Source organism: Sturnira hondurensis, unplaced genomic scaffold (genome assembly GCF_014824575.4).
Source record: "Sturnira hondurensis isolate 20B ecotype Veracruz unplaced genomic scaffold, ASM1482457v3 Scaffold0000167, whole genome shotgun sequence".
Lineage (NCBI taxonomy): Eukaryota > Metazoa > Chordata > Mammalia > Chiroptera > Phyllostomidae > Sturnira > Sturnira hondurensis.
In genome coordinates, this window is record NW_028072798.1 from 6,370,157 (window position 1) to 6,379,015 (window position 8,859).

An 8,859-nucleotide genomic window follows, 5' to 3' on the forward strand; every position below is an offset into this window, starting at 1 on the left:
GAGATGGGGAGAAGTGGCCGCTGGTGGGACCCCGGGGAAGCAAGACTCATCTTGGGCTCTGCTCTCGAGCAGACAAAGATGGGTGATGAAAGAAAGGATGGAGCCAGGGAGGCCCCTTGTCATTGGAGTGGCCTGGCCAGGCTTACCGCACCAGCCATCCGGACTCGCAGTGCCACCAAGTTCAGCACGCGCTTTCACAATAAACACGGTCCCCTGCCGGGCACCTACTCTGGGCCAGCCAGCGTTCGGGAGAGCCCGATCCAGGGAGCAGAAAGTCCTTTTCCCCCCCTTTTTTTACTGTGTGACCTGTTTGAGTGCCTTCCGCCTACGGGCAGAGGCCAGCTCATGCCTGGAGGCCACACTGTGCTCTGGCACCCGGCACAGTGACAGACCCGGGGATGGGCCTGCCGTGAATCCAATCCCATGCACAGCGAGCCCAAAGTTCTAAACTGTCACCTGTAATTACGTCGAGGGTCCTTTTCTTTCCTTTTCCTTTGTAAATTGTATAAGAAACAACAAAAGTGAAAGTATTTATGATAACAAATGGCAGCCACCATTTATTCTCTCTCTGCGGGGTGTCTGGCTCTTTTTTCCATGTTGGAATTTTATTGGGGGGTTAGAGTTGCCAATTTTTTCCTGTGATGTTTCATTAGTTCTTTAATATTTCCTTTAATAATAAGGTTGAGAGTTCAGGGCACCTTCGCGCCATCACTCACTTGGTTTTAATTCTCATGTACCTTGTGGACGGTCGGGGCCGGAACCCTCGGGCCCCATTTGCAGGTGGGCAGCCTGAGGCTCAGAGAAGGTGGGGGACAGAAGGGGTCAGGGGCCGGAGGAGGATGTGAATCTGGGTCCCCGGACTCTCAGTTTCACATGTAAACTTGGCCTATTTAGTTACATTTGTTTGTTTGTGGATCTCTCTGCCCTCTGAAGAGCTTCCCACTTGCTTTAGGCTGTGGATGGAACACTCTGTGTCCGGAGACTGCTCGCAGAGGGGGTGACTGTGGCCTCAGGGAAACCCCAGGGGATGGCAGCCTGGCGCACACCCACAGGGGTGTGAGGGCAGGAAGCAGGCGGGGGCCCTCGGGCTGTCCTGGGCACCGGAAGCTGGCTGCCCGCCTCCCTGGCAGCTGTCCCAGTCCCCCTCACGTCACGGTCCCAGCCCCTGTCTTGGTGGTGTTGCGTCAAGGAGACCTGGGTGGTCCTCGAGAGGCAGAGGCAGGGCCATCCAGCCCAGGTGTCCCTGTGGCTGCAGCTGAAGGTCAGTGTCGTCTCGGCTACATCTGAGGCACTTAGCATGCTGCTTCCCCAGGAGTCCCAGGATGGCTTCCTGGGGGAGGGCACATGGTTGGTTTTTTTAAACGAGCTTCTCAAAGGGCTCCATGCCCCACCCCCCAGTCGTTTAAGATTCACTATGCTATAGGAATGTCATGCATATGTAAATAACATGCTATGGCCTAGGTGGAGGGGCCCTGTATTCTCCCTGATCTCTGGCGATCGTATGTTGTGCTCACAGAGGCCAGTGTCTCCTGCTGCCTTTCACAGGCTGCCCTTGGGGAGGTGGCCCCCACCCAGCCTGGCCACCTCCCACTTGTCTGCTTGTCTATCAGAACCCAACTCAGGTTTCACCTCTGTGCTCCTGGACACACCTGGGCACCCAGCTCTACGCCTCCCAGCACCCTGCTCTGGCTCCAACGGCTCTCTCGCCATCCTGCTCACCTGTTATTACGTCGGGGGCACCTTGAGAGCAGCGCCTTGGGGTGTCCACCCGGGTGTCTGCAGCGCCCAGCTCTGTGCCAGGAACATGGAAGGTGCTCGGTCAGCCTGTGTTTGACTGACAGCTGGAAGCCAGGCCAGAGAGAGCAGACACGAAGCCCAGGCCGAGCTGCGTCAGGTCGGAAGATGTGGCGGCCTGACTCACACAGCACTCTTCCAGTGTCAGGTGAAAACTGTCACTTGCATCCGGCTGGTCTGGCCATGACGACCAAGGCAGGAAGTTCAGTGACTTACTGGGCATCTCCTGGCTGCCAAGCACTGTGCCCCTTTCTAAGAAGATGTGTGAGTTCCGTTTGCTTCGGAAAGCTCATGGAGCGTTGAAGGTCTTGACCTTGCCTTGGCCCAGCGACCACGTCACCCGGCCTGGGTGTGACAAGTTCTGAACCTCAGTGCTGTCCCGTGCTCACACAGGTGCACAGCACATCCTAACACGGAACGCAGGTCCATTGTTAGGACCTAACAAAGGTCCATTGGCGGGGGAGCCGGGGGTCCTCTCAGTGTCTTTGGGAGGAGAACCGATTTGATCACACGAGTCAGATGGTTCGTTGGTCCCAGAAGTCAGATTGTTTTGTTGGTACACTTTCAGGTGTTGTGTAAACATCAGGACATGGAAGCAAAGCTGCAAAATCTATCTACGCTAGCCACAGACACACAGACACACTTTAATTTCGCTTACAGTCTAGAGTATCACTAACCACGAAAGTAGTTTTGCTCAAAACTGACCATCATTTGCGTCTTCTACAAACTAGATGCCCATTCAGGACTTTTTTCATCCTTTCCTACCTCGGACATCAGCTTACGGCAGAGCGTTAAGGTCTGTGAGTGCTCTGAAAACTCCACATGAACTTTCAACTTCTGAACGTGATTCCCCAAACCAGTGTGCTCTACGGGGTCAGGTATTTATTCCTGACTAGCAGATGCACACCATCTCCCGCCTCACCCCTCCTCCTGGCGGTGCTCGGGCCTCTTTCCAGGGTGGAGGGCCAAGGAGTGGCCAGCCTTCCCAGGCAGCAAACACCCTGTGGGGACACCGCGGTCCCCAGCAGGCAGGCTTGCCCTAGCGAAAGTCAAGTGTGCTATTTGGGCTTTCAGACAAGTTTGCCTGACGTTCAAAGAGCTTGGGAAAGTCATCTTCATTTGCCTGATGAAGAAAATAAGTTCCTGTAACTTTCCCAGGGGGTGGCCACCCCCCTCCTCACTTCCCACTCCACATCCCTGCGCACTGGAGACTGAGGGTCACGGAGCACAGTTAAGGTCCCAGCTCGATGATGCTCAAGTCCCTACCCGCACGATGCCCCACTCTGCTCCAGGCCTCTTCTCTGCACCCCCTCCCTGCCCCCCAACCTAATGTCCCGAAAGCATGGCGGGAACCTCAGCCGCAGGCCCAAGCTCACGAGGGCTGCTGGGCAGTGTCTGCAGTGGTCCCCATGGGCCTTTCTGCTCCCCTGTCTCTGCCCCATCCTTTCACAAAAGTCATGACATCAACCCTATGAGTCAAAGGTGCTCAGCAAGCAACAGCTGTGTGACCTTCATTCTTGAACGACTAGAGGCAGCGAGGGAAAATCCCTCCACCGTCGCTGCCGTGGCTTCCTTCCAAACGCTGGCTTGTAATGACGGAAACTGTTGGTCCGCAGGCCCCACGGCTTCACGTGCGGGAAGGAGGTCTGCAGGCTCCTGGGTGCGAGGGGCGCCTCACAGGGAAAGCTGGGAAGGGGTGGGCCGTGGACCCTTTAAAGGCATCAGTGATTGAACTGCATTTGGCTTAGAAAATAAGCCCATTGAGGCACGAGCTAAAAGCAGGGGCTGGCTGAGCAAGTCCTTGCACCCGCCCCGTCGGGGAACCACCGGGGGCTGGAGAGGACCCAGCAGAAACCTTGCCCTCCAGACCCGGCTCGGCCTGTTCTAAGTCAGCTTGACCCTTGACTTTTGGGTCTCCGATGTGGTGGCTGACCCTGAACTGCAGTTGTATTCCAGCCCTTCCGTGGAGGGCAATCAGACAACCTGCCAACAGCGCTTGGCTTTATTTCTGGGATCTGCACATCACCGGTGTGTCAGCTGGCGCTCAGCAGGGCTCTCAGAGCCTTGTTTTTGGTTTTATGGAGGAAGGCTACAGACCTCCGCTGTGTCGGGGGGGGGGGGCGGCCGTTCCCTTCCGTTGTTTTGGGGACACCTCACACTCTCTATCGATTCCTACTTTAGACGGTAAGGAGTCCCCGACAAGGATGGGGGCAAGGGCCTATTCTCAGATGGGAGGTGCCACGGGCAGGAGCAGAGAGAACCGGCCATCTCCCCAGTTTGAGACCCTTGTAATGCAGTCACCTTCGAAATTCAGTTGTCGCTGCATGCCAGACCCGTTGACTATAAAACCTAAGAACTCATTCCAAGGTCGAGCACCTAAAGTTCATTATCAGCGATTATGTTGACCCTGCAGGGTAAAGCAGAAAAGAGAAGGGCTGTGGTTTCTGGCCTCAGGTGAACTTACAGGTAAACGTAGAGCCAGGATGTGGATGGCGAAACTGGGCTGCAGATGCCTACCCTGGGCAAACGGGGTGGGCAGTGAAGGTCCCCAGAGGAGGGGGTGCTGGTAGGCGGGGCCAGCTCTCTGGGGTGCTGGCTCTCAGGTGTGTGGGGAACCCATGAGACTGAATGGGAGGAAAGGACGAAAGAAATGGCTCCTGACTGGCCTGGTGTTTGGTGAAGATGGAGCCTCTCCTCTATAGGTCTCCCCCTGAGTCCCAGCCAATGGCTCAGCGCTACCCTTGGGGGCATTCCATTCCAAAAGTTTTCTTGACCCCTGATAAGAGACAAAACGCAGGAAGGTGCCCTTACTCACTCCCACCTCCAGATGGATGACTTCATCTACTCCCTTTGTAAAGTCAGGTTTTCACAGGAGAGGAGAGCCAGGAAGAACCCTCTGAAAGCTGAGAGGTCCGGCTTCACATCTCTGTGTGGTTAGCCTGGCTCTGGGCACCCTCGAGCCACAGGTGTGACAGCCATCGTGCTCTGCAGGGTCAGCCTTCTGAGTCACCAGCCAGATACACATCACGTCCCTCTCTTCCCTCGCACAACTCCCCTGAGTGCTGGCTGAATTTCCTGGCTTCCGACAGTCGAATTGCACTGAACTGGCTTCAGGACGGCCGCCTGTGTTAGCAGGAGAGCAGGCTGCAGCCGGGCACTGGCCCCTTGCTGTCCGGGCCCCAGGTGCCCTGTGGAAGCAGCTTCTGGACCTGGCTCCATGACAGTCTGCTGTACTGGGATCTCACGGCTGCCTCGAGCGCCCTGGGCTGGCGTGCAGAGTGAAAGGGAGGGGCAGGGAGAGGGTGTCTGAGAACCTGCAGGCTCGGGCAGGAGCCGGGCAGGAGCCATGCTGCCTCCTCTGACGTGCCCCGTGAGCCTGGCCAGAGTGCCGGCCCTTCCTTGCAGAGCCTCGAGTCCCCGAAGCTGTAGAAGGGGCGTGCCCTACGTTCCCCCCCTACCTGGCATCCGTTGGAACCTGGTACCAGTTGAAGTCTGTTTTCTAAGTCTTTCCTCCTGGGAGATAAAATCTTTTATTTTATTATAAAAGGAAATGAAAACACCAGAGCCCAGGAGGGAGATTTTGGGAGGAGCGGTGATGGTTACTACTCCTTTCTTTGCTCTCAAAACTTTCCCTCTGTTTTGCTCTTTAAAATGCATTTTTGGCTCAGAAACAGAATTTGAGTAAGTCTAACACCTTCAACACATCCTCTGATTAGCTGTTGATCTGACTAACTCGAATGTGGTGTAGCTGCTTCCCCCAGCAGATGTGTCCCCAAGATAGAGATGGTGGCCTCTTAATCTGTTTTCTCCCCCCAGCGCCCATCCAGCCAGGAGTCTGTAAGTGTCCGAAGCTGCTGCTGAATGAGGCTGTACACCCCATGAGGGTGGGGCCACACCTGCCTCCCTGCACGGCCTCGTCCAGCTCTGTGCACGTGGCCGACTGCAGAGTGGGTGGGAGCAATTTAACTCCTAATGCGCTCACTTGCCAGGCACTGAATAAATAAAGTCAGCCACAGGGGAAATTTTTTTTAACTTTAAAGCTGCTGGAGTGAGTGGAGGGGAACTGAGAGCCTGATAATGTGCGGTATCTACATGAGACATGGCTGCAACAGCTCTCCCTTGCCATTTTTAATGACGGCGTGGGAGAAAATGGCCCGAGTCAAAGCCACGGGCAAGACAACTGGTGTCGGATGGGGTTTCCCTCTGTCTATGGTGCAGATTAAGGAGCCACCCATTCATTCTCGCACGCCTGCAGAACACCTGATTGGCCCGCCTCCAATCGGTCTGCAGTCGGCATCTCCCCAGCTCCACGCAGGACCCTGTGCTGAGGGACTTGGGTGTGTGTGTACAAATGAGGCACGTCCCTGTCCTCAGTGAGCTACATAAACGGGTACCTGCCTGACAGGCAGCACTGGAGAAAGTGGCTGACTGTGGAAGGGCCAACGGGAGAGGCTTAGAAGAGGAGGGTTTGCTGGGCTACTGGGGTCAGGGAGAGCTTCCTGGAAGAGGTGGGCTTTGAGCTGGACCCAGAAAAACCAGCAGGACTGGAGCAGACAGACCACAGTGTGACTTGAAATGGGCTGGGCACGCTCGGGTGCAGGGAATAGATTAGAGCTCTGGCTGGAGAAGGAGCCAGAGGAGGAAGATTTTATGGTACTGTATCTCTTGATTAGCAAGTGACACATGGGCTGGGCTGAGTGGATACGTTTTAGCTCATTTGGAAAGAAACTGGAATAAAAATCAATATATGCATCACTGCTACAAATCCAGCTTCCCTCCCCTGGCATCCCTGTGAAGGGCCCTCTGCTCACACCCCCAATCCTTGGCAACCCTCCCTTTACTAAGCAGGGTGTGGGTAGAAAATGGGGTGCAATCAAATGTCCTCCCAGGGAAACTCTTGCAGAAGCCTTGTGTTGACATTTATAACCTTGGATTTTCTTGATATATATAAACACACTTCTACCCCCTAAGCCCAAACTGAATTCTCTGCTCCTGCGCTCCAACTGGAAGGTCTTCACAGCCTTGGAGGTTGGGCGTCCCATACTGGTGAGAGTTGGTAACTGCAGCATTGGAAAGGCCATTCCCCGTCCCCGCCCCACCCCTGCTGCCCCTGACTTTTCCAGGCTTGAAGCCAGATGGAACTTGGCCTTAGAGGTGAGGAACCGCTAATATTTACTGAGCACTTTCTAGGTGCCAGGCTCCTTCCTCGGTGTTTGTGTGGACCGACTCATTTTGTCCTCACTGGAGCCCTGTGAGGCTTTGCCCATAAAATACTTTGCCCATTTCATCCAAGAAAGCGCCCAAGTTTACACAGCCAGGCGTCAACCCAGGGGTGCCTGCTGACACAGAGCTGACTCGGCAACGAAGTGCAGGGCTTGCAGGAGTGCTGCTGATATAAACCTGCACTTTGGCGTTACTAGACATCGAAGGAGTTAATTTTAAAGCTCAGCTAGGGTGCAAGTCAACAAGCCTAATGCCTTCTACATGCAAGCCCCTGACTGGATGCTACAAAATGAAAGATAATGTTATAATAACAAAGTTACCATCACTCACAGTGAGGTATGTGATAAGACATTATAGTCAGAATGTTCTAGAACAGCCATTTTCAACCATTGTGTTGCAAGAATTTTTAAAACATGCAGTATCTATTTACTCCAGGGCACTGACCTCTTTTCCCTTAGATTGTCAAATTTTAAAAAATGACAACAGACAACACAAAAACAGCCATGCAGTGTGACTGAATAAAAATTTTGCCTATTTTTTTGTCAAATTGGCAAATAATATTATACATTGTTGTGCTGTGGAGTTTTAGTAGCGCACTTATGTGCGCCATGAGCTGAAAATCACTGGTCTAGAAGAATGCTCTGAATGCTGAGGGAGGGAGGGAGGAACCGGGACTTCCCGTGGGGAGGGAAGCTTGGCGGAAGCAGCCATGCGGATCTGATAGGACGCCCTGGAAGGGCGCCTGCCCCTCGGGGAGCCTGGCTGATGATGGAGGAGATGGCAGAGACCGTGGGGGGATGGGAAGGCACAGGTTTGTCTGGGGAGCCGTGCGATCAAAGGAAGGGGGCAGGGGAGCTGAGAGTGTCTGGGGGGCCATCGATGAGTGAGGTGGCTTGAAGCTGAAGGAAGAGGAATTAGGTAAGATTGGAAAGTAAAGAGGAGCCAGATCACTAAGGGCTTAAAAATGTGAAATTACATTATGAACACTGAAAGTTTTGGATGAGCAAAGCAAGGAAAGCGGTAACTGTTGGTGCAAACAAAATTGTGAGCAGAACCAACTGTACAGAACGGTGGAATGCACCTAAATTTCAGATTACATTTGCACAGACCGCAAAGGGCGCTATAAATAAAATAGAACGTCCACACACGCAGCTGGGCTGGCCCAGTGCTGAGCAGCGCACCTGTGTGCACAGCTCCCCACCGGCCTGCCACACTAGCTCGACTGCATCCTTGAGCACGGCGGGGGGGCGGGGGGGGGACACAAAGGCTCGATTGGTTGCAGGCCCCAACCAAACGGCGTCTAGTTGCTTTGGGGGGCGGCGGGCAGAGAAGACAGGCGCCACGAACACATTGGTGATGATGACAATGATGATGGTGATGATAATGCCAGCCGACAGTTACTAATCACGTACTCTGGGGACTGGGGTCGGTGTGTTGTATAGACTAGCTCTTCTTCACCTCAGTCCTTCGCAGCAGGTGCTTTCATTATCCCATGTTACCCAGGAGGTAACAGCCCGGAGAGTCCACACACCTAGTAAGCGGCAGTGCTGGGACTCAGTCCGGCAACGGAAGCAGGGCCATGAGGTGAGTGACACAGGCAGGTGCGTTTTGAAAGGACAAAAGGTCCAGAATAGGATGGCTCTCAGAATGGGAAGAGGAGCAGGGTCGGAGAGCGTCAGGGAGCCGGGGTTGTCTGACTGTGTGCAGAGTGCCCAGCACGTGGTGCATACACTCAGGCCAAGGTCATGAGCTGCCCAGACCGTGACCTTCAGAGGACACAGCTTCGTCTATGTCGGTCATTGCTGCATCCTCTGTGCCTCGCTCTGATTGACAGCTCCTGAA

General features: G+C 54.4%; 1 non-coding gene across 1 annotated transcript; it reads right to left on the reverse strand.

Moving 5' to 3' along the window:
- Positions 1–295: 295 nt before the first annotated feature.
- On the reverse strand, positions 296–427 carry LOC119001616 (small nucleolar RNA SNORA42/SNORA80 family). The gene has a single exon (XR_005069610.1). It is a non-coding gene; the product is annotated as a small nucleolar RNA SNORA42/SNORA80 family (small nucleolar RNA).
- Positions 428–8,859: the final 8,432 nt, after the last annotated feature.